The sequence below is a fragment of the Streptopelia decaocto genome, assembly GCF_964273445.1.
Source record: "Streptopelia decaocto genome assembly, chromosome: 3".
In the NCBI taxonomy this organism is placed as follows: domain Eukaryota; kingdom Metazoa; phylum Chordata; class Aves; order Columbiformes; family Columbidae; genus Streptopelia; species Streptopelia decaocto.
Window position 1 is genome coordinate 10311954 of NC_138656.1, and position 22515 is coordinate 10334468.

General features: G+C 40.3%; 1 protein-coding gene across 3 annotated transcripts in view; it reads left to right on the plus strand.

Annotated features, from left to right (window-relative positions):
• Positions 1–22515, plus strand: part of WDPCP (WD repeat containing planar cell polarity effector) — a 156040-nt gene that overhangs the window by 114209 nt on the left and 19316 nt on the right. The window lies entirely within an intron of this gene.

The window sequence follows — 22515 nt, forward strand, 5'->3', positions numbered from 1 at the left end:
TTTGAGATCTTGGGTAACATAGGATTCATTTAGAATTGTACATCTCTGTGTTTACCCAGGGCATACAAGCAAATGCCATTCAAATATATAGAAATGCAGACAAGGCAGTATGTGCATTTCTGTGGTTTTCTTCTGCATATTCCATAAATCCATGACTTTCAAGGCTATGCAATATGCTATCACCTCGTTCCCTCTACAGTGGAGTAGAAATCAAGCAGTACCTGTCCTGAACTCTTTTCTTAAGGGTCTCTAATGTTCAAGATTGCGTCACTTTGAGCATTTTTTGTACAGCAGCTGGGCCTTTGGGAAAAAGTCCTTTCACTAGTAGAATTGCCAAAAACTATGTCTGTTTTGGTCATCAGTTACTATGAAATCTTTAAAGTGTACAGTTACATCTCCCTTGCTCTTCTCTTCTCTTCTCTTCTCTTCTCTTCTCTTCTCTTCTCTTCTCTTCTCTTCTCTTCTCTTCTCTTCTCTTCTCTTCTCTTCTCTTCTCTTCTCTTCTCTTCTCTCTCTTCCTCCTCCTCCTCTCCTCTCCTCTCCTCTCGCTCCCTTCCTTCTTGGGTAGTTATCCTCTGCACCCAATATAACTAAGATGCCTTAAGACTTATCTCTGATCACTATCTATTATCTCACAATCCAGAAACTTTAAGACTTAGCCTGTGTCTTCATTTAATTCCTTGTAAACTATCACTATTACTAGATTTCTGAATTTAGGTGATTTTTATGTTTACTGAGACACATATGCAAAGAGGATAGGGAACAAACCTGAGGTGATCACAAGTGTATTATTTGCATATGAGATGTAATACATGTGTTACTAGAGTTCAGTTATAAATGTGCAGGCACACAGTCTTCCCCTCCTTCAGAGCAGTCCTACAGTTACCCCTGTAATGCCTCATAAGCATGAATTATTAAAGTCACTTTATATTATAAAGTATTTAAAGTGTTCTCATTTGCTGAATAATTAACTATCTGAATGATTTGAAATACTTTTCAATGCCCCTGGGACAAACTGTCACTGAGATTCAGTCTCTAAACAGTAATGAATTTGCATCCAGTTCATTTTATATGAAAATAAACAGGAATCTCCCATGAGTTCCTTTCACTGCAGATTTGATCTCACCTTAAGCACGTGACATCATAGCCACAGGTATTGTTTTATTATACTTTATTCCGGCACCTTTCCTTGATGATGTTTTTATTTCATAAACTGCTGTTAGCGAAAAAGGTGTCATGAGACATGCACTTTGTGGACCCAGTGAGAACAAAAGATAACAAGTGATTTATATGTAAATTACTATATTTATCTAACATTTTGAGAGGGGGAGAAAAACTCATGCCAGAACCAGAAGCTTTAAAACGCAGTTTTAACCGTGTCTCTGTCCCCTAACCATCTCCAAAGCCCAACCCTCTTCATCTAGTCCCTGCTGTCTGGGGCTTTCAGCCACTCAGTTCACCAGTGGTCACACGTCCCAGATCAACCCCCAAACTTCTGGAGCACCCACTTCAGGCTTCTACAAGAAGGCAGCAACCTAAGCTAAGAGAGGCAATAAGATTCAATCAGTGCTATTGCTCCCAAGTCATACTGAACACTTCAGTAAATAATACCTGGCCTCTCTCTCTCTCCAGCATATTTTATATATTTATTACAGTTTATTTGATCCTGAATAGTACAAATGGGAACTGTTATCATATATCAACATCTGATCATATTTCCTGAGCTAGCCCATCCACAAAACTCAGCTCAACACTACTTGAAAATAACATGAGTCAGTGCTCCTGGCTGATTCCCAAGCCCTTGAGAGTGCTCCATCTTGCCCCAGATACATTTCCGTGTACAGGGCTCACTTCAAACATAATATATTTCAAACTCAGACTTTTGGAAGAGTTTCAAGCTCCTACAAATAATGTGGAATGACGATATAATTTCAGCTTAAATTTATAGATGTCATCCAGACTTCTATAATCATTGGTAGATTCCTCAAGTACATTAGATCAAGATTTGTGCCAAGATAAAACTAGAAATAGATTTATTATTTTAAAATTTTCTGAATTTTAGCCCTTCCCAGTTCCTCACATGGCTGTGGTTTGCTATGCACTGTTTTGAAGAAGCCACCATCAAAGCTCAGAATGTCTGAGTGCGTGTGGTAAAAACACCTGTAGACCTTCAGAACATACTAGTTTGGTGAGAATATTGCTAAACAAAATGAAGTGTCAAGTGAGCTTGCTGCTGTTCCCTGCTATGGTTTTGGCAGAATCAGATATTTTGTTCAACTGATTAAAATCTTCTAAAGAAAATCACTCTCATGAGATTTTATGTTTGACAGCCTGTGAAAATGCATCTTGAGGCATGAGAAGATTAAATTAATGGTACCATACATTTCAGAGGCCGCATTAGCTGTCTCCTTTTTCCCCACTCCCATTTGATCAGCAGATCAGTGGCCATAGGTATTGTGGTTTTCTCTGCCAAAGATTTCCTGTTGAATTACTTCTGTAGTAGACCTACAGGTTCCGTAACAAGGTCAGGGAGTTCTTATTTAGCCTTGCCTAAAACATATTCTGTGCACCTCATTTCACTTGATGAAAACAGAGGGGACTTTCTTCAATATTGACAACATTTGTAGGCTTACCAATGAACTTTGTTTATGGGTGTAGCCTCACATACACACTCCTGCAACACAAGTAACCAGGTACAATATTGTCCATGGTAGAAAAGCGCATCTGTTCAGTGCTGTAAACAGTAGGTTGCTAATGTAAAACTTGAGTTGCAAAGAACTGACATAGCACAGCCTGTTAAGGAATGCCATAACTAATAATGATCACAGAGGTGAAGAACTCAGCCTTTCAGACATCATTGCTCAATGAATATCCAACGAAGAGCATATGTAGTCAGTGTCAGAAAGTTTCCCAAGGCCAACTTCCAACAAATTACATTAGGGCCTAGCAAGATGATTTTAACCTTCAAATCAATAGCTTTCACCCAAAAGGGATTCATGTTGTGACAAGACAGATAACTGCTGCGTAGTTCAAAGGCAAATTGGGAAACCTGGTATTTCTACTTAGAATTAAATTCACAGTATTAGTAATGCTAATGTGTAGGCAACACTTCCAACAGAGATATCTTAATAAAAACACTGATGTGGAGATAATGGCATTGTTCTGGAGTGCTAGATGGGACTGACTAACATTTTGGTGGTTCAGTAGTGTCTCATGAAAGCGCTTGAGGTTTTTCCACTTAAAATAGAAATTTAAAACACTTCTGGAAATATTCCATAATGTTTGCAAGTGAGATAGGAAATCTTATCAGTTCTCACAGAGACAGAGGTCTAATTTCCCACACTGTTCATAAAATGACCGTCAAAATGTAGAGGCCCTAAATGTTTCATCTCACTGGCAAGGAATGTCACCAGTTTTAATCCTAAGTGGAGAATTTATTCATTTCTTCTTAGTTCTGTGAAAATATTTTATATTGAATGACTTACATGTTCTTTGTGATGATTAATAATGGCACATGCTATAGTGTTTTGTCTTCCATAGAGTGTGTCTGAGATATCAGTCTGGTCATGCATCCAGTCTACTACCTCAAGATTATTTGTATTAATAATTTACTCAGATCTTTGCCTATTCTTGACAGTCCTGGTGAGCCTGCTTGCATTTCAAGACTGTGTTCAGAATTGTCCCCTTGTTTTTGTAACCTCCTCTGGGCCTGCATTAGCCTAGTTGATAACATGTGTTCCTCTTCTGATCCTGACTCCTTTCATCTATCAAGCAAGAGGCTTCTTACCCTCATGTACCCTCTCTGATGCTGATGACAAAGGCTTCATTTTCTACTCTTCTTTGGCATATACACCTTTCTCTTGCTTTCAGGTTTCAAGTTAATTGAGAATCTTAGCCGTCTGTTTTGTGGCATGATTTTTATTTCACTGCATAACATGGTTATAGCATGTTTAAAAGGTATTATCCAGTGCAGAGATGAACTGTGATCTGGAAAATCTTAGGGAACACCTGTTTATGCTACAATTTTTTTGAGCTTTGCTCCCTTCAGTGTAAGTGTTAGATCTCCTTTTTATTTATTTAAATTCTCAGTTTAAAAGTCAATCAAAACCTCTAGAATCAAATCCTTTGTTTTTATTTTTCTAAGAATGTGACTTTTTCCCCAGAGAACCAGAAAAACATTTTTAATGAAAAATGTTTTTTAAGTATGATTGGCAGTTAATCTATGGCAAGAAATTAAGTTTCCACAAGCACTTTTTTTGTGTGTGTGCCACACAAGTTGAGTGCCTTTGAAGATCCGTAGTAATTTCAAATAATTTAACTGTGCTCATGTGTACACTCTCTGTCACATATCAAGCCACACACAGCATTTGATACAGAGCCCAGTAAACACAATGAAAAGATTTCCGCCACCTTCAGCAGGCTTTGAATGGGGATTTTAGCAAGTTACAAGCTCAATTGTAGACCTGGCATTACCAGAACACCTGCTGTCTACCAAAAAATTATAAAGAGCCTCATTTGGAAGGATGCTTTTCTTGATGTAGCCTCCTTGAGTCCTCTGGTTTCAAGAGGAGCTGGTGGCACCCAGTACTCGTGGTGTGGAGGCCTCTTGCGGGGGTAGTTCTGAATTTATGGCCTGGCATACCTGCCTCACTGGGAGTGTAACAAATCGTTCCTGTATAACTAAGTGTAGCTGCTGAATCTTATTATTTATTGGGATGTTTAGCTTTTTGTTAATTACATTTTTAATTTTCCAACTAGTAGTGAGGGTTTTACTCTATCAAGAGGTTACAGGCACTAATTGCTTCCCTCCTTGTGTTCTTTTTGCAAAGTGGAGTCATTTGTTTTACTTAAGGTCTATAGTAATGCCAAACTGTTTTTGGCTCCACCTCATCTCACCTCTCCACTTGCTTGTGTCATGATGTCAGTTTTGATCTATACCTTCCCTCTGCTAGACAGCTTTGCCTAAAGACATAATCCTCAGCCCCTAATAATTATAAGTACATCAAAGGCTAGCTGGTTTGCTTAGCTGCAGAGGACTACACAAAGATCTGTGTATCTTCACTTGAAAGAGATTTATAGTTTTGTGTCAAGCTTTAGAATAATCATGGCTTTCCATTTGTTCCCCTTCTTTTTCATGACATATTCTTGACCACTACAGAACCTGATTTAAAAAGCACCAGTATATGCCTGAAGTAAAGACACTGTTCTCCTTAATGTTTTCATTTTAATGATCCACATATTATGTAATATCTGTAAGCAGTAAAATTATGCCCTATTTAATATGAAAAAGTTTTACCAAGAAGTCATAGATTAACCATTTTTTTGCCTTAATTTTAAATGATGTGTTGAGAAGGAAAAAAAAAATAAATCAGTAACTGGAAGAGCCAGCTTTAGGGAGTTAATTTTATATATATATGTAGCCACATACTATGACTGGTTTATAAACACAAAGGTTACATTATTTCCGAATTCTGGAAATGGAAAGGCGTCGTCTGTGTATGATTTGTATTTATTCTATTAACCACTAGGTTATTGCAAGGTATGTAAAGTCTCTCATTTCAGATTTGCACATAGACAATAGCAAATGGATAATACTAATTACCAAGTAAACAACTTATTTTCCATGGCAACATATCAATAAGTAAGTTACAAAAGTGAAAACAATTCACAGAGTTATTCCTTGCGTGAGGATGTTATATGGTAAAGAACAGTTCAGCATAAAAGATCTCAAAGGGATGCCCATGGCATGGCATTGAAGTAAAGAGAAGCAAGTCAGTATTCAGGTATCCATTGACATTATAGCTAGGAATTTAAGTAGGAATTTATCTTCTCAGCACTGACTTCACAGACTGAACTCAATTTAAATTAAAAACACCCATAGTTAAAATAACTGTTGAAACAAACTATCAAAGAAATTGATGAAGGGAAAGTGTCTTTACATGGAGACTAAATGAATACCTTTCTGGGAAATAGGTTTTAGCCAAATACAATTTATGCATTAGTCAAACACAAGTTTTTCTGGCTTGGTATAGGATACCTGGATGAAATTTAATGGCCTCTAATTCACTGTAGGTCAAACTATATGATTTACACTGTATCATTATAGCATAATATTCATATGTTCTGGATTCCAGTCTTGCCTACAGCTCTGTGAAAAAGCCCCTGGTAAATCTCCCATTAGCTTCAAAAGGCCCACACGCAGGCTGAGAGGCTGCAGTTAAAAGCCACAGAATGTATATTCACACATCTCACAGTGTGCACGTGTGTGTGTACATAAGTGGGTGTTGTATTTACACATACACAGCCAAAATCTAGCCAGTCATAAAAATAGCTCCAAATCTGAACACAAGTGCTGGATTAACTATTACGTACTTATTTTTTGCTGCATGACATCAGCAGCCACACAATCCGCTGCTGCTTTTTTTTTTTCTGGAGGAGCAAGGAATGATCACAGCAGGAGGTGCTTTCAGAATTGCTGTAGCTGGATGAGAGCTGCTTGTCTGTATGTTCACAGTGTGTCAGAGGCATGTTTGTCTCACACACCCTGGAGCCATCCTTGAGCCTCTAGTTTTGTGATGGGGAATTTGCCAATTGCATTTCTACACACTCAAAAGAGTTGGCAAACACATATTTGCGTGGCAGTTGGTATGTGTTTTGTCCTGTTTGTTCTGCGTAACGTAATGTGATGTGACAGGCTGCAATTCATCACGTCAGTGGCACAACAGCAGAGAAATTGAAAAGAGGTATAATGGTGGGCTGACATGAGGTGTCAATTTAATGTTCGATTGTAATATTTCAACATTAAGTCTTTTTATAGTGGCCTACCAAATAATTATCCCCAAATATTCCTTGTGCAGGTCAGTTTTAGAGGTGGCAATCAGTTACAACATAGTCAACATCAGGAGAAGGCTGTGGATTCCTGTGCTCAGACAGACCAACTCTTGTAAATATGAGAATTTTGGACATCTGGTTTCTTATCAAACAAACAAAAATGTTGGACTATTTATTTATTACTGCCTCTTTCAGTACACTCCCCAGCCATGCCACAGGCTCTTAAGTGGGGATACCATGGAATTGCCCATGGCAAAATCAGGGGTTGAGGCTATTTTCCTCCAAAGACTTCTGCACAAGAGACTGCTTGACAGTTCACCCCTGAAAAACTCCTGCAACAAAAGCGAAGGTGTTTGATGACCCCATGTCAGCTCCTGGTGAATGCTTTCAGCCTAACAAAATCTAGTTCCCTGTTAAAATCCCATCTCAAGGCTGGTAACATTCTAATCAGGATATTGCTGGTGAAAGGTGTAGGGAAAAGCTTAGCGGGGCCCAAGAGTAAGTTTTGTACCCATTGCTGTTGTCAGACTTGCACTTTCTAAAGTGTCAGACTTGGCCAGAAGAAAAAAAATGGGCTGTTTAATAGAAGTGTTGGTGAAAAATTGATCAACAGTGCCTAATACAAGGCAGTAAGTACATCCAGGATTAATGACTGTTTTCTTCCCTCTGCATATACTCTGTATTTCGTTCCAGCTATTTGATATATCTTTTCCCTAAATATCTTTCCTGTTGGTTAGTCTGCATCAAGGCTTCTTTTTACTTTAAATCCCAGTGCCAGGAGAGTGCTGCAACTCCTGAACTCGTGTGAATAATATCTGCCCTTCAATAACAGTTTTCACAACATTCAAGATACCAGAAGTCCAGAATCATGCTAGATTTCCAACTGTAAAATTCAGTCATAAAAATGGATTGTGAGGCAGGATTAGTTATCTCTGCAATGTTCATATTATGAAATGGCAAAATATAAATATGATGAAAATATGTCATTGGTGATAGCTGATGAGCATGTATGGTGATAATTTCTTGCCCATATTTAAAGTGATCCCTTTCAAATGTGTTTGCAAGGCTATGGCTTGCTATGCCTGATTCCACCACCCCTGTCTTTTCATGAGCTCAGCCTGACTTCTCATGAGGAACCAGTGGCAGGAGTTACAAGGACTTGCTTGCTGTCCTTCACCACTGATGGCTCTGAGCACAGCTTTGGGCCCTTGCATACCACAAGATCAGTAAAAAGTCATGGTGTAGTTCTCATGTAGATTAGATCCCATGGGTTAACCACTTCACTGATAGATTAAAAATTTTCACTGTAAAGGAACATGGAAGACAACATTATTTCCTGTAGAATTGTGTTAAAAACATTCTTACTGCTGAAATCTCCCCTGGAGATATCCATATACATCTGAAGTGCACCAGATGAAGAGCAGATTCTGAGGCTGTCTCTCAGATGTTGCAGAATAACAGCAGGACTTGATCTGTCGTCACCTGGAAGCTTTTCTGCTGATGAACCACCGGGAGCCTTACATGAGCTCACCCTCTGACTGTGCCACATAACCCATGGGAGGAAGGATTTGGGGCCCAGTCTAAACTTCTCCAGAATCATCATTTGAAGTTAATTGCTAAATTTCACCACACCTCTGCCTAAATAATACAAACTTTTATTAACTAGATGAAAGGCTATGGCTACAGTTAATTATTTCTTTTACTGCATAGGATGCATTGTGGCCAAAGAAAAATAGCTACAAAGTGCTCACCTTAGGCCCTTGCTTTTAGCTACCAAAAGGTGAGATGTTTAGCTCACAGATAGAGAGACTACGTGGACATAGTCTGCTGCAATGTCAGCCCAGGTTGTCCTGCTGACTGCATTGCTGTTGCCTCTTAGGTACATAAGGCAAGAATTAGGACCACAGCACTCCACTCTGATCACTGTAGTATACAGAGTTGACTAAACCATAAGCTTTAGTCAGTGCCTTGTTTTTATATATTATTATCAGCTACACTGCCCCAGCCTATTCCTTTGTGTGTTTGAGAGCTTTGCTGCTCATGTGTTGGGATCAGAAACAACACAAGTCAAAGGCTGGACAAAATTAGACCTTTCCAGCCATCACCAGCCTACTGGATGACTTTGGCTGGCTCACTTGAGCCTTCAGTGCTTTTGTTCTCCTTTGGGGACTGCGTGAGCTCTCTGTGACGGGCTGCGCGTCCTTCCAGCAGCATCTGAGCCCTGTGCCACAGCCCCTGCTCTTGTGATAATTCAGCACTGTGCCCTCAGCTTCTCCCCACCAGTGTCGCATTCCCAGCGCTGCCCTCCCACAGGTTAACCACACAATCAGGTGAAGCCCATTTTCTAAGCTCACTTGTTTTCTATGATTTGAAGGAATTTTTACAACACAGGGTAAAAACACACCCCTGGGAAATAAGCCGTATTTACTCTAGTTCGTGTCTGCCATTAGGTGTCAGTGTGACAACAACCATGATACAAATGCTATTCCAGGGTGTGCGGGGATGCCACCACATCCTAAACTTCTCAGTTTTGTCTCAGGGAAAATACAACATGCAAGTGAGAGGAAGGAGGAGGTTGAAGAAAGCAAGAAACATTTCAGGTTTTTCCATCACCTAATTGAAGTTATTTACTAACAGAGAAGTCTGTTTGCATTTCATTCAGTGTGTGTCAGGTTCTTGGTGCTACAGTTGTCAAAGTGTAATATTTACAAAATCAGGACGAGAGCTTCTGCACACACTGATCTGACACCCTATTTTGGGATAAAAGAAACAGTCAATACTATTAGTAATTTGCAATCTGCAGGAGGTAAACTGCTTTACCCATATGCAGGTGTTAAATTACCCATGTAAGTTGATGCTTGTTGATGTTGATGCATATAGATGGGTCCCAGACAAGTTGGTTAAAATGCTGTATTAGAAAAACAACTAAAAGTTCCACTCATTCAGAAGTAAAGGTTATAAAATCCTAAAAAAAAAGTTTTAAAGGAACTTTTTGTATCTAAAATGCTACCTTATTTTGGTGTGTAATTGGTACACATAATGAAGAAATAGTAAAAACATGATATATATTAAGGAGTTTGGAATTATTTTTAAGCAAAGTTTTGGGCACTTCCCAAAATGAGATGGCAAAGGTAGCAAAATATTCTTGGTTACATGGGAGTTTGAAAGTTAGTATAGTTTTTAAATAAAAATCAGTTTTGAGGGAAAAAAAGTATTTTCAGAAGAAAAATAATTTTTAAAATATTCTCCAGATGCCTCTAGTATTGAGAATACCTCAAGTACTTGTAGGATAACATTTTTTCCTTGGTGTTTGGAACTGTAAATGTTTCCACCATTAACTTAAATCAGATTTAGGTCAGGTCAACATAATGGCTAAGTCAACTTGGCCTTCACCAGGATCAGGGAATCTGTTGTGCAAGATCATTTGGTTTCAGCTTTGCCTTCCTCTTTTCACCTTTGAGATGGAAGAGATTGTGAGGGTTGCTTAAGTTTGAGGTGTTTTTTTACTATACAGATAGATTAAATCTTGAGTAGCACCATGATGCTGTGATAAGCATCTAAACATGCTGGCTTTTCTTTTAGCTACTTCCAGCTTTCTAGTAACTGCATGACACAGGAGTGGTTACTCCTGAGCATGAACTGCACAGCCTGGAGTAATCCCAGCCTGGGCAAGGATCCTCAGGTACCATCTCTGCTACAGTTCCCCAAGCTGGATAGCTGCACTTCTCTTTGTGAGGGCAAAGACTTCCAAAATGTTCTAGCTTTGCCTCTCTTCAAGTTGAGGGTGGGGAAAGAAAGATCTTGTGCCAGTTTGACTTTGTCTTTATGATAGATAATTATAGGAATTCGAAATAGAAAAGATGCCTGATTAAATGGCTTCAGCCACCTGCTAATACAAGATCGTGAAGTAATCCTTGTCCATTTTCATATTAAGACTAGCCACAATAATGTTCTTCCACTCCTTATGCTACTCAGCTTGCATAGAAAGCTGTTTCCTATACTTCAGTTTACTTGCACCCTAACTGTTTTTCGCTTTGTAGCATTTTAAATAGCAGTGATTAAACCTTTCTGTATATTGGTACTAGTGGGGGTTTTAAAGTTCTTGCTATCTTACACATCTATTTTGACTTCAGAAAGAGTTTCTTATTTTCACATGTTGTTTCAGACTAGGCTTCTTTCCTTTTGCGTGATACAAAGGGAACAGGTGGGCTAGAAGTTCCGGAAAACCGCAGCACTGGCCACTGCAGCTGGCTGTACCCCGGATCGATCGGGACCCCAGGGGAGGTGTAAGTAGAGGCTCAAGGTCCAGGCACAACCTGCTCAGATGGCATTCTCGCCCAGCATTAGTTTAGGGCAGTCTGGAAGTAATTTTGCTGATTTTGAGGCAAAATCATTAGTAAAATAGACCTGAAATCAGCAGTGAGCTATAAGCCTGCTTTAAACTGAGCACTGTTCTTGCAAAGGGAATATAGCTTCAAGCGGCTCTTAGCGGATCAGAAAGAACCATGGTGACAGTTTCTCTCTGACTGATCCCTTCTCTCTGCAAAGGGCTGAGTTCCCACCTGCAGCCTAAGGCAGTCCAAAAATGCCCCACAAAACACAAAGTGGAAGGGTTTCCACCCAAAGTCAGAGAAGAGGCACAGGCAGCTGGATCAGGCTGTAAGGAAGGACTACGAGGACACAGCAGTAACCAGCTGGATAGAAAACATCTATGGGTGAGAAGAACCGATGGTGGCATGTAAGGAAAGAAAAAGATCGCAAAGGCAATGCAGGAATGTAGAAAGATGCTTTGTAAGGGCAAACTTACCCTATTGAACATTAATTGCTTTCAATTGATACAAAATGCACTTTAAGTGATGAAAGGAGTGGCTGAGAAGTAATGCTGTTTTCAACAGATATCAGAGCATGCAGTCTAGGTTAATTACCTTCTCTTAAAAAAAAGAAAAAAGAAAAAAATTCTAAAAAGGTAAGCATCTCTCTGAGACAGAATCTTATCTCCAAACTCCTGTTGTCTACTTCAATGAGGAGCAAAAAAGGGAATGAAATAGGGGGTGGGGGGACTCCAGCAGGAGCCACAGTGATATTTTTTTTTCTTAGCATCAGGCATCAGCTCTTTGCTTTGCTTCCCATAGCCCTTCCTCATGGTTACCTTCAGCAGCCAGGATCCCACAGATCCCTCTAGGGCTCTGAGCTTCCCAAGCAGCATCCACCACCGCTGCTCCTGCTGATGGAGTTCATTTAAATAGGCAAGGAGAAAGTATTTCTGTTTGCAGAAGGAAGCGTATAGTGTAAACGACCTTTGTGAGGTTTTAAAAACAAAAACACCCTGGTATTCATGCCACTCTGTAATTGAGGGATGCCAGTCGGATGAAGATCTTGCCAAAGAGACAAGAGGAATATCCTGGGAATGAAAAACCCGCTGTCTCTACGAGGTCTCATTTCCCCTCTGAAAAGACACACAAAGCACAGTGTGTCTGTTTTCCAAAGCTTTACATTTCCCCTCTACTAATGGTAAGGGGTGGGAAGGAAAGTGTCAGCCCATCTGTTGGAGTTTTCAGATGCCGATGTGGTCACATCGGCTTTTAAGGCCTTTGGGCAACTGAACCACAGAATGTGCTGGTGGTTATCAGCAAGTTTGTGCAGCAAAACACTGGAGCGGGTGAGTGACGGGCCACAAATGCCTATCAGGGAGAGCCTGCCCTTATATCTGCTCCAGTGGCTTTATTAGCCACACCTTTCTTGTAAATTGTAAAGTGTCAGTCAGGGTGCTCAGGAGATGGCTAGAACAAGACATGCTCTAATACCCCAACTGCTTTTATGTCCTAGTGCCTTGAGGTACATTTAGAAAATGCATCCAGGTTTTATCTCAAATTGTAGGATTTGGCCAAGAGACATTGAACAGAGCACCATATAAGTGTCATTAAGAGAACTTAGCAAAGGGATGTCAGTACGCATATTGTGTGCGTGTATGTATGTGCATGTGTGTGCAAACACACACCTTGCATGTTTACACATCATAATAAAGTTGTGCCGTTTGTAGTTCTAAAATAGCATGTTTTCTATACATTGCACCACTGTTGCTAATTTTCTATGTAGATACGCACACACAACACAGACCCCATAAAAATTTGGCCCTCATTTTATGAAAACTTATCCAAGAAACTCCCAACATAGTATTCCAATTCTTAAAGCACAAAAAGGTATTACAGAAAGTCAGTATTTTTAAAGGGGCTGAAAAAATATAAGCATTTTCAATGTTGGCACATGGAAAGCTAGCATCTGTTAAACCCTTCAGGTATTACGCTCATTGATATCGGAGTAAATTTAGTCTATAAAACCTTGCAGCATCAGTAGCATTTTTTTTTCCTTGAAACCCACTGACTATGAGCACATCGACATTTATAAATATCTGAAGGGTGGATGTCAAGAGGGTGGCACCAGACTCTTCAGTGATGCCCAGCAAAAGAATGAGGGGCAATGGGCACAGACTGAAGTATAGGAGACATTCAAATCCCACCTGGACACCTTCCTGTGTAGCCTCATCTGGGTGTTCCTGCTCCGGCAGAGGGATTGGACTGGATGATCTTTTGAGGTACCTTCCAATCCCTGACATTCTGTGATTCTGTGATTAGTCTGGCAGAGGCCAGAAAGCAATACTGTTTTGTACTTTGGGCTTTATTTACAGATGGTATTCCCGTTTCTCCATTATTTGGATTAGGCAACTAACTGGTCCGAAGTTTTTCTTCATTAAAAGAAAAAGTAAAAAAACTCCTTTTAATAAGTGTGTGCTTCACACTTTCAAACTTCAATAGCATAGAATTTTTCACATGATCAGAAAGCTGATTTAATTTGCTGCTAGGTTAAATGTTAAAGGTTTCAGTCTTATGACCATGAATTCTCAAATTAAATTCAGTGCATTGCTTAAATTTCTAGCTGCAGTGCATTTAGCCTAATTGCTTTGGTAACTTGGATGCTTAGTAACTACTACTCTTCTGAATTTTTGTCTTTCAAGGCGAGCAGTGAAATAAGCCTGAGGGGCACAGGTGGGCTTGCCTGCTCTTTGGGATTCACCTGTGGGGTCTTTGGATCTCTCTTCCAGTCTGACCGCATCCTCAGACCATGTCTGATGAGGCTGTTCAGCTGACAAGGGAGAGCATTTAAACACCTGTAGGTTTTAGCTATTTAAGCCCAAATCAGTTTTGAAGCAACAAGAAAGGCTGAGCAAAATGGTTCAGATTTCAGTCAGTTGTCAACTAAATGTGTGCACTGGGCCTTTAAGTATTTGGGCAGACACATCATGATTGCTTAGCTTTTGTTTTCGCCCTTGGAAAGTCAGCTGGATAATACCCTGTAGCCAAAGTCTATTCTGTGATGCTATAAGTGGGCTGGGCTGGGGGGTGGGAAGGAGAATTAACAAAAAACAAGAGTTATGTATTTCTCAATTTTTGTGAGCCAAGCTATTTGCAGTCATTTTCCAAAAATGGAAATATAAATAGAAATAAAAAAAATATAAATATAAATAATTTTAAATATAAAAGTCATAGGGACTTACAGCAGTCACACTGATGCGATCTTTAAAGTGGGCTCTTCTCCTTGGGGAAGAGTCACAATGCAAACACAGGAGTGATGGAAGCGATAGAGGAAACTTCCACCAACTGCACCCAGTGGGGACAAGCCCCAAGTGTCTAGTTTTTTCCTGTGTTTACAGCATTTTTAAGGCTTTGAGTTCTCACGCAACATATATGTTGTTAAATGGCTGATGCCTCTTTGCACACATTGCTGTGATGGCCTGTGGCAACCTGAATTAATTGTTTCGGTAGTTGATGGTGGTTACTAGCTGTAATTATTATAATTTGCATTTATAAAACCATCTTTCATCTAAGGATCTCAAAATGTTTTTGCCACATTTAATTAAGCTTCACAACATCCTGTGAGGTAAGTGTCAAGAGTGTTGTTATAGCCATTTTTACACAGGTTTCTCCAAGAAAACAAGGTCAGTCTCTAACATGACTGGCATTGGTTCACATCACACTTGCACAGGACAGAGCAAGTAGCACAGCTGCAGGAATTAGGGGTGCTGATCTAGGTCACTTTTCATCTCCCACATAGTTCTTGCTGCTGCCATGCTGTGTGGACACACGCACTAAGTCACCACAAACAGAGTCATTGCAACCTCAGCCCAAGTTTCCAGTCTGAGATGGCCTTTTCTTTCCCAAGAGCACTCCAGCAGCAGAAAAGTCTTGGGAACAAAAACAGATAAGCACCCTACATATGGTACAAGATGACATCACCCGTCCTGCAAACACCTATTCTTTCTATGATTTTCTGCTGTAACATTTAATCCTCTCTTTGCAGTCTGAACATAGCAAGACATTTCTACTGCAGCCAAAGCCAAGAATCTAGCCACAGGCAACGTAACGTTACCCTTTATTGGTCACTCACTTGTTCTAGAAGAGGCTGCACGCACTTCATCTCCCACCCATACCAGCCTTAGACCCAACCTTATGGGCAATCAACACTTCTGAGATCTACCAAACATCAGGTTACCACTTGACTGTGGTGTTTAAAAGTGAGGATCAACTCAAGCAAGGTAGACTTGGAACAACAGGAGGAGGCAGTTTTCAAAAGCTCATTTCTTTTTCAAACATATGTTTCAAACTATGTTGTTTAAATTGAACCCGTCTCTCTGTAAGCTGTGTTGATCACCATATTAGCCCTGAGGAAGATAGGTCTAAGTAAGTGCTTGCAAATTGAGTAAGAAGTTCTGGGCCATACCTTCACGAGTTCTTTACCATCCCCATCAATTTATAAGGGCTTGTTTACATGTGGCAATAACCAGATTAGCTATTTTGAAAGAACTCTGCCTGTGGATGCACTTATTCCAAAATAAAAGCTATTTTGCTTTTCTAAATTAAGTGGACTTACAGGTAGAGAATGATTACTCTGAATAACATGAGAAAGAAAGTAATTTAATTCCTAAGTAGAACATTCAGCAGAGATATTCTGAAATGAGCTGCCTGGCTAATTTCTTATGTTGATGCTTTTTAAGGCACTGACATAGTCGCACAGTCATCAACAACCCATTTTGTTTTCGGTACATCCTTTTCCCAGAGAGGGTGTGCCAATGCAAGGTGAGAGTCAGGTTGTCCTTGTAAAAGGTCTTTCATACTTCTCTGTCTTTACCTGGCATTATTTCTACTTAACCTAGCAGCATGAAATCATTTCTGAAAACATTCCTGCTTTTTCCAACACCGAAAAGCACTGCTAGAGCAGAAACGGAAGAGACTTCAGTGTGTCCTACTCCACTCGTAGGAGATGCCAGTAGCAGCAGAGGCTTTGTGCTGCCTTCTTTGGAGGAGCACCCCAGTGAAGCCCAGGGAAAGCTGGTCCTGCTCCCCAACCTAAGCACGTCTGGAGCGTCCATCAGGGACAGTATTGCTCATCCCTATTTCTTTTCAGTTCCCCTGAGTCGATGTACAGGATATATTCTGGTTCACGTTTCTCTTGTGGGGGAAGGAACACCTGGCAGCCAGAGGAGAAGGTCTGGCACAAGAACACACATCATTTCATTTTATCTGGTGCTATCTACTTCACTGTCAGCATACACAGAGGACAGTCACTGGGCTAAACCTCCATTTTTACTGAAGCTTTCTTCTGCTTTTCCTCCTCCAAACTTGTTCATGTCTAATGCTTCACAGAAAAGACCTGGGGCTTGGGAGAATAGTGTGTCGTGGGAATCACAGCATCAGGCCCACAGAGGGGTTTTTTTCTTGTGGCTACTAGAAAACCTTCAATAACTTCAAATCAGTACTTTTGTGGTCTGTTTCTTTTTTTTTTTTTTTTGGAAGGAGGGAGGTAAAAATCCTGCTCTTGTTATCTCATATTCCAGAAATCGAGACTCAATGGGTACTATATTATCCTTTTGGATCTAAATCACTCCCAAAGATTTGAGATGATCTCTGCCTGTCCAGGCACCAGAGTCAATGCCCCAGGGAATTTCTTCATGTCTAAGGGATATGCAGGATGCGTACTCACATGGCCTTGCTGCCTCTCAGCTCCAGCTGTACACACAGTTTTACTTTAGGAACCTGTACCTCCAGTATTGCAATATTTTTTTCAGTCTCTGTCATCAAGAGTTTAAATACAGTTCAGATCCATGTTAGTGGCCCAGCTCCAAACGAGGAGAATTGCTGCAATTCGTTATCTTGACAAATTAACTGGTCTGAGGCAATTCCTTTTGGAGAGAGATACAATCAGCTAACTCTTGAACTCTAGCCTTGCTCCAGTGCTACGGTGTAGTTATGTACCTGCTCAAAAAGCGTCGATACTAATACTAAGACTTTCCCACCTGTAAACATAATTCTTGCACTGAGAGTCTTAGTGTCATGCAACTGTGCCTTGCCGTCACTCATGCCACTCTCATACCCCACTGTAGCACAGGATAACAATGCAGACCTCATTTATAAAGGACTCTGACCTCAGCTGATTAAAGAAAAGGCTGTCTGAAGACCAAGGTGGTCTTGTATAGCCCCTAGGGGAGGGTCAGTGCTGGAAATACAGGGTCCTTCTCCAAAACAGCCAGAAAGGCCTAGCACAGAGAGTGTGCCAGGGACTCATCACCACTTGTTCCATCCTCTGTTTTGAGTTCAGCTTCCTGGTCCAGTGGAAAAAGGCAGCTTTGCTACTCCCAGTCCACTGCGTAGAAAACAGTAGCCCATGCAGATCTGGAACAGAGATTTTCTTTGGAAAAGGGAGCATCCTTCTAATGGTGCTTTAACCCCGAGATTTAGGCTGGAGTTTTTGGTTGCAATCTCTCAGTCCTATAACTGGTGAAAACTGTGTTGCCATCAGGTATGGTACCTCCCTTCTGATATGGACAGGAGCTGTTTCTCCAGGGAACGCAGAGTGACCTTCAGCCTTGCCCTGGTTTCCCTCACCACCTGGCCTAGAGGTGCAGCTCCTCTCTGCCTCTTTCTACCAAGCAACAAAAATACATCCACAGCTACACATGATTCTTCCAACCCAATGTGGGCATATGCATTTCTCATCCATTTCCCTGCAGAAAGCAAGTCCTTCTGCCCCTCAGCCATAGCTCACCTGTGGGCATCATCTTCCCTTGCACAAGAACTCGCAGGTGCTAAAAGATATCCCTTAAACATTCGTCTGAACCATTCCTTTTGGAAACTCTGTTTGGGATAAAGCTGTCCTGCAGAAAGGTTTGTGTTTGCCTAGAGCCTCTTTGTGTGGACTTGGTGGCTGGGAGTTTCCATGAGCTCCTCTTTGAACTCCAAGCCTTCAGCATCCAAAACATTTAACCTTCAATTTCTTTTCTGCTGTATCAGTTTGGCCAGCTTCCAGCTGGCAGCGTTTATTTGCAGGCTTCCATTTTGCGTCTTGTGTTTGCAGATGTATTTCTCTTTCAATTAACCCCCTGGAATGGTTTTCTTCTCCCCTGAGACTACTTGGCTCAATCTGACCAGCACATCTCCCTGCTCGGGATGCCTGGAGGGCAGAGGCCGGGAGCAGAGACGCTGGGTCCTTGGCCTGGAAGAGCCAGGCAGAGGGTGTGCCCCGTACACGGGCGTCACGAAGAGCAGCTGAAGGAACACGCAAGTTCGGCAGCGCCTGCTTTGCCCGTTGTGGGTTGGGGCTTGCAATGCCGGAGGCATGTTTGCCTCTGCTGAGTCTCTAGAGCATCACTTACGAATAATCAGGTCTTCCCTGAATGCTTTCGCCGAGATGCTCTGGAGCACACACCCACATTTTCGCCTGCTGCAGCCTTCACCCCAAACAATGTCTCTGCTCACCAGCAGCTTTTGCCCATCTTTCTTTTAGAACAGGTAAGTCTAGATAGTCACTTAAAATGAAAAAAAAAAAAAGACATGGTCTGAAGTACCACTTACCAAACAAAGCAAGTGCCCAGTCACCAGGAATGTCCTGCCTCGTGTGCCTGCTGTAATTACTGAACAACAGCAGCAGTTGCTCATCTCGTGTCTTGGCACTCCAGCTTGTTCACATGCATCAGCAGCCAAGAGGAGAACCACTCACCTGCTGCCAAGCTTACAAGGCAAACTTCACACGGTTTGGGCAACCCGATAAAATCTAGAGGTGCAAGATCTCTATTGCTGGGACACTAGTCAACCCTTTGAAGTGAAAGGGCCTGGAATTGAAGCAAATCCTTGGTTATTTAGTCTCTTTCAGCTGGTGATCCATCACAGTTTGGTACTACCACATCTGGATCACCCTGTAAGACACACCTTTTTTTTTTTTTTTTAAATTAAATAATATTGACACTGCCAGGATAGTTCCTAAGGCACCTGATTACTTAGGCTCCAGGGAGATATAAAATGAACTATTCAGCCTATGTAGTGGTTAACTTTATTTTGTGTATGATTCTAGCAGAGCAAATGAGTAGTAGAGATTGAAATCTCAGCCAGAGTTAGTAAAGACTTGGCATTTCCATACGCAGAAAGTTTTAAAGCCAGGTTTCACTGCAAGCTGCAGAGGACTGCTAAGTGAAATATAACCGTCTACGCTGAAAGAAAGAGAAAGAAAAAAAAAAAGAGCTGTTTATAAATGTTAACTACTTCTTTAGTTTTATCACATCAGTTTTATTTTTAATTCTTAAATTTCCTGGCACACCCACTGAAACAGTTTTGCTGCTGCTGTTAATATGCCTAATATCCAAGTAGTGAAATAATGACATGTTGTGCTACCGTTAAGGTTTGCTTCTACTTAGTAGTGATTGAAGTGCCTTATCTTCTCAGGTATCAAATTGTTAAATTACAACACAAATGGGAGATGGTTTGATTTAATGTACCTTTTCCAGCTCTCTCAGCAGTAACAGCTGTTCTCAATGAGTTTTAAAAGCACTATAAAAATAATATTTTGGTAATTTATAGTTGTCAAATGAAAACGTCAGCACTGGGAATTAACAAAACAACACAAAAATAATCTAAAAATAAGAAGCCATGGAAAACTAGACCAAAAAAAGCAGAGAAGTTTAGAGTTATATTTTTACACACACACAGACAAAGCTGTGTGGTTTCCCTGCAGGAATTTGTTGAAACTAAACAAGTTTATTAGCATTTGTTTATTTAGAAAGACATTTTCAGGAGAACAATTGTAGACAGAAAAAAAAGACCTGACCACACTCAAGGCAGCAATGGAAGTTCGCACTGATTTTGATACCAAAAGAATTTTACCCAGTGGCTTTAGAAATAATCTTCATGTAATTTGAGAAAACCTGGAGTAGACTAAAGGTGGAGCAACTTGCTAATGCATGAGATGATGCTCAATCTCACGCCTCCTGCAGCAGTTATTTGACTTGAAAGAAATAAACATACCAACCAACCTCATAAAAGTATGAGAGCTTGATTTCAACAGATCAAAATAAAAAATTAATATAAAAATAAACATTTTTAAAATAAGTTAATACATACTAAAACGAGATATTAACAAATTAACATGGAAATAGCTATTCAGGTTAAAAAAAAACGTTTAAATGCCTAAAAAAAAAGAAGCGTGATTGTTTGGGTTATTACTAAACTGTTTTACAGTGCTTGCTTTGCTTAACCATTTGCATTTCTTCAGACCTTTGATTTGTTTCTTTCAGAAAAAAATCTACTATTTGCTTCTTTTTTTAATAAAAAGAAGAGCAGTGTGTCTGAAGTCTCAGTGGTTCACTGGGAGTTCATTGGGATACATTTGCAACTCCTGAAGCAAAAAAACTGATATTTTATCTTTAGAAGGAGTTACATTTTTTGAACTTATTGAATTTTTCAAAGATCAGCATGAAGAGTTCTGATTAAATGCTTGCTTCAGCGTTTTAAAGGCTTCTTGTGTCCCTGTTGCCTAAAGAGGTCGTACATTACGATTGCTCTGTAAACATCAGATTGTACAGAATTGGCTCTGCATACCATGCCAGGCACACAAAGAAGAAGTCAAATGACTTATCTCTTCCTTATCAACTAGTTTATTTTTCATGCCCAAAAAAGTCTGTATTTTTACAAGAGCAGCTGCTACTTTGTAAATAATTTAATGGCTTCTGTTAAAAAGATCTGTCAGTTTTGCAAACAATATTAAAGGAAGATTTTCATTTTACCATTGGATTGCATGTTTTAAAATACGTTTTTTATACCTGAAAGTCTAGTGGAGGATACTGGAGAGTGGCAAGAGCTTCTGATTTGCAGACACAGATCCGAAAGAGAGTAGACACATTTATATAATGACACATATATAAGCAGGAAAGGCGTGAGATCTCATCGCCTGTGTACCGTGTTCAGAGGGCATCCTGCTCATTAAACCATAGGAGAACTTGTAGTAGACTTGTAAAGAAACATATTTGGGTATTTCAGACAGGCGCTATCAGCAAATTTTGGAAATGCAGAATGTTCATTCTGCGATTATGTGTCTACAACATTGTCCTAATATTGATCATGACAAATGGGATTGTAGATTAATATTTTTAACATAGTTCATATTATTGCATCTGATAAATGACTTCAATGATGAAACAACGTTAGCCACAACACCAGCTCTCGAGTTTTTAAAATTCAAAACCCCAGATCCTAACATGATAAGCAAATACTCAGAATTAAAACCAGAAAGTTTATTGTGCAATAAGACAAAGTAAAATCCCAGATTACCTGAATCTGAAATCTTAGGTGCAACTTGTGATACCTCCAACGCTAGCACAAAGTCAAGTCTTCATTATGCACCAAAGCCAAGCCAGAGCCCTCATCTACATGTGAGGACCACCACCCTGTCCCACCTCTATGGCGCTATTGCCAAAATCCTTCTCTTTTTAATTAAATGTGGGATATGTTGCCTCTGGTTTGGGAAGGGCTGTGTTGTTTAAACAGTATTCTTTGCACATTTGTTTTTCCTGCTGTAGCTCTTCTCACAGCGAACACAGTCCAATGTCCCACAACAAAAACGTTTATTTCTTTACTCTAGAGCTCATATCTGATGTTTTTGTGGCTTTGAACCACTTCTGGCATCTGATCCTATCTAATGTTCTACTGCAACAGTGCAGCTGTATACCCAGACCAGAATAGGTTAGATCTGCCTATCTTTAGGTCAGTTTGAGATACTTAATTTAGATATGAAAGAGCAAAAAAATCTATTTGCATTCCCATGGGTAAGAACCCCTCTCACACCCCAGTTTTGGCCACACGTATGCTTGCATATGACAGACTGCTCTGTTTTCCATGAGGTTCCTATGGATCCAGTGGCATTATTTAACAAGGTATAGCTGTGCTGCATCAATAGTGCAAAATACCGAAGTTAGTGGCCATGGTTATAATTGCTCATAGTGTTCATTAGAAATATGGCACATGAGGACTGGATACATCCAAATTGTAGCACACTCACATTATAAAACCGCTCGGTCCTACCCAGAGCACATGCATGGGTTACACTGCAGTGACTGACATCAGCGAGCTGTGATTTATTCAGATCCAGTTCTCAGCAGGTACAAGAAAATGCAAATTATGAGTATGATGGAAACAGATCAAGACAAAGCTACTCAATCCAATTTTGTTTCCTTTCTCAATGTGCACTCCTCTCTCAGCATCTCTCAGGGTTTTACATCCTGAAATGCCACTGCTCCTTGGAGCTAGGTCAGCCTCAGGAGTGATTTTTGAGGAGAAGCCATGGACATCATATATTGGTGAAAGTTTG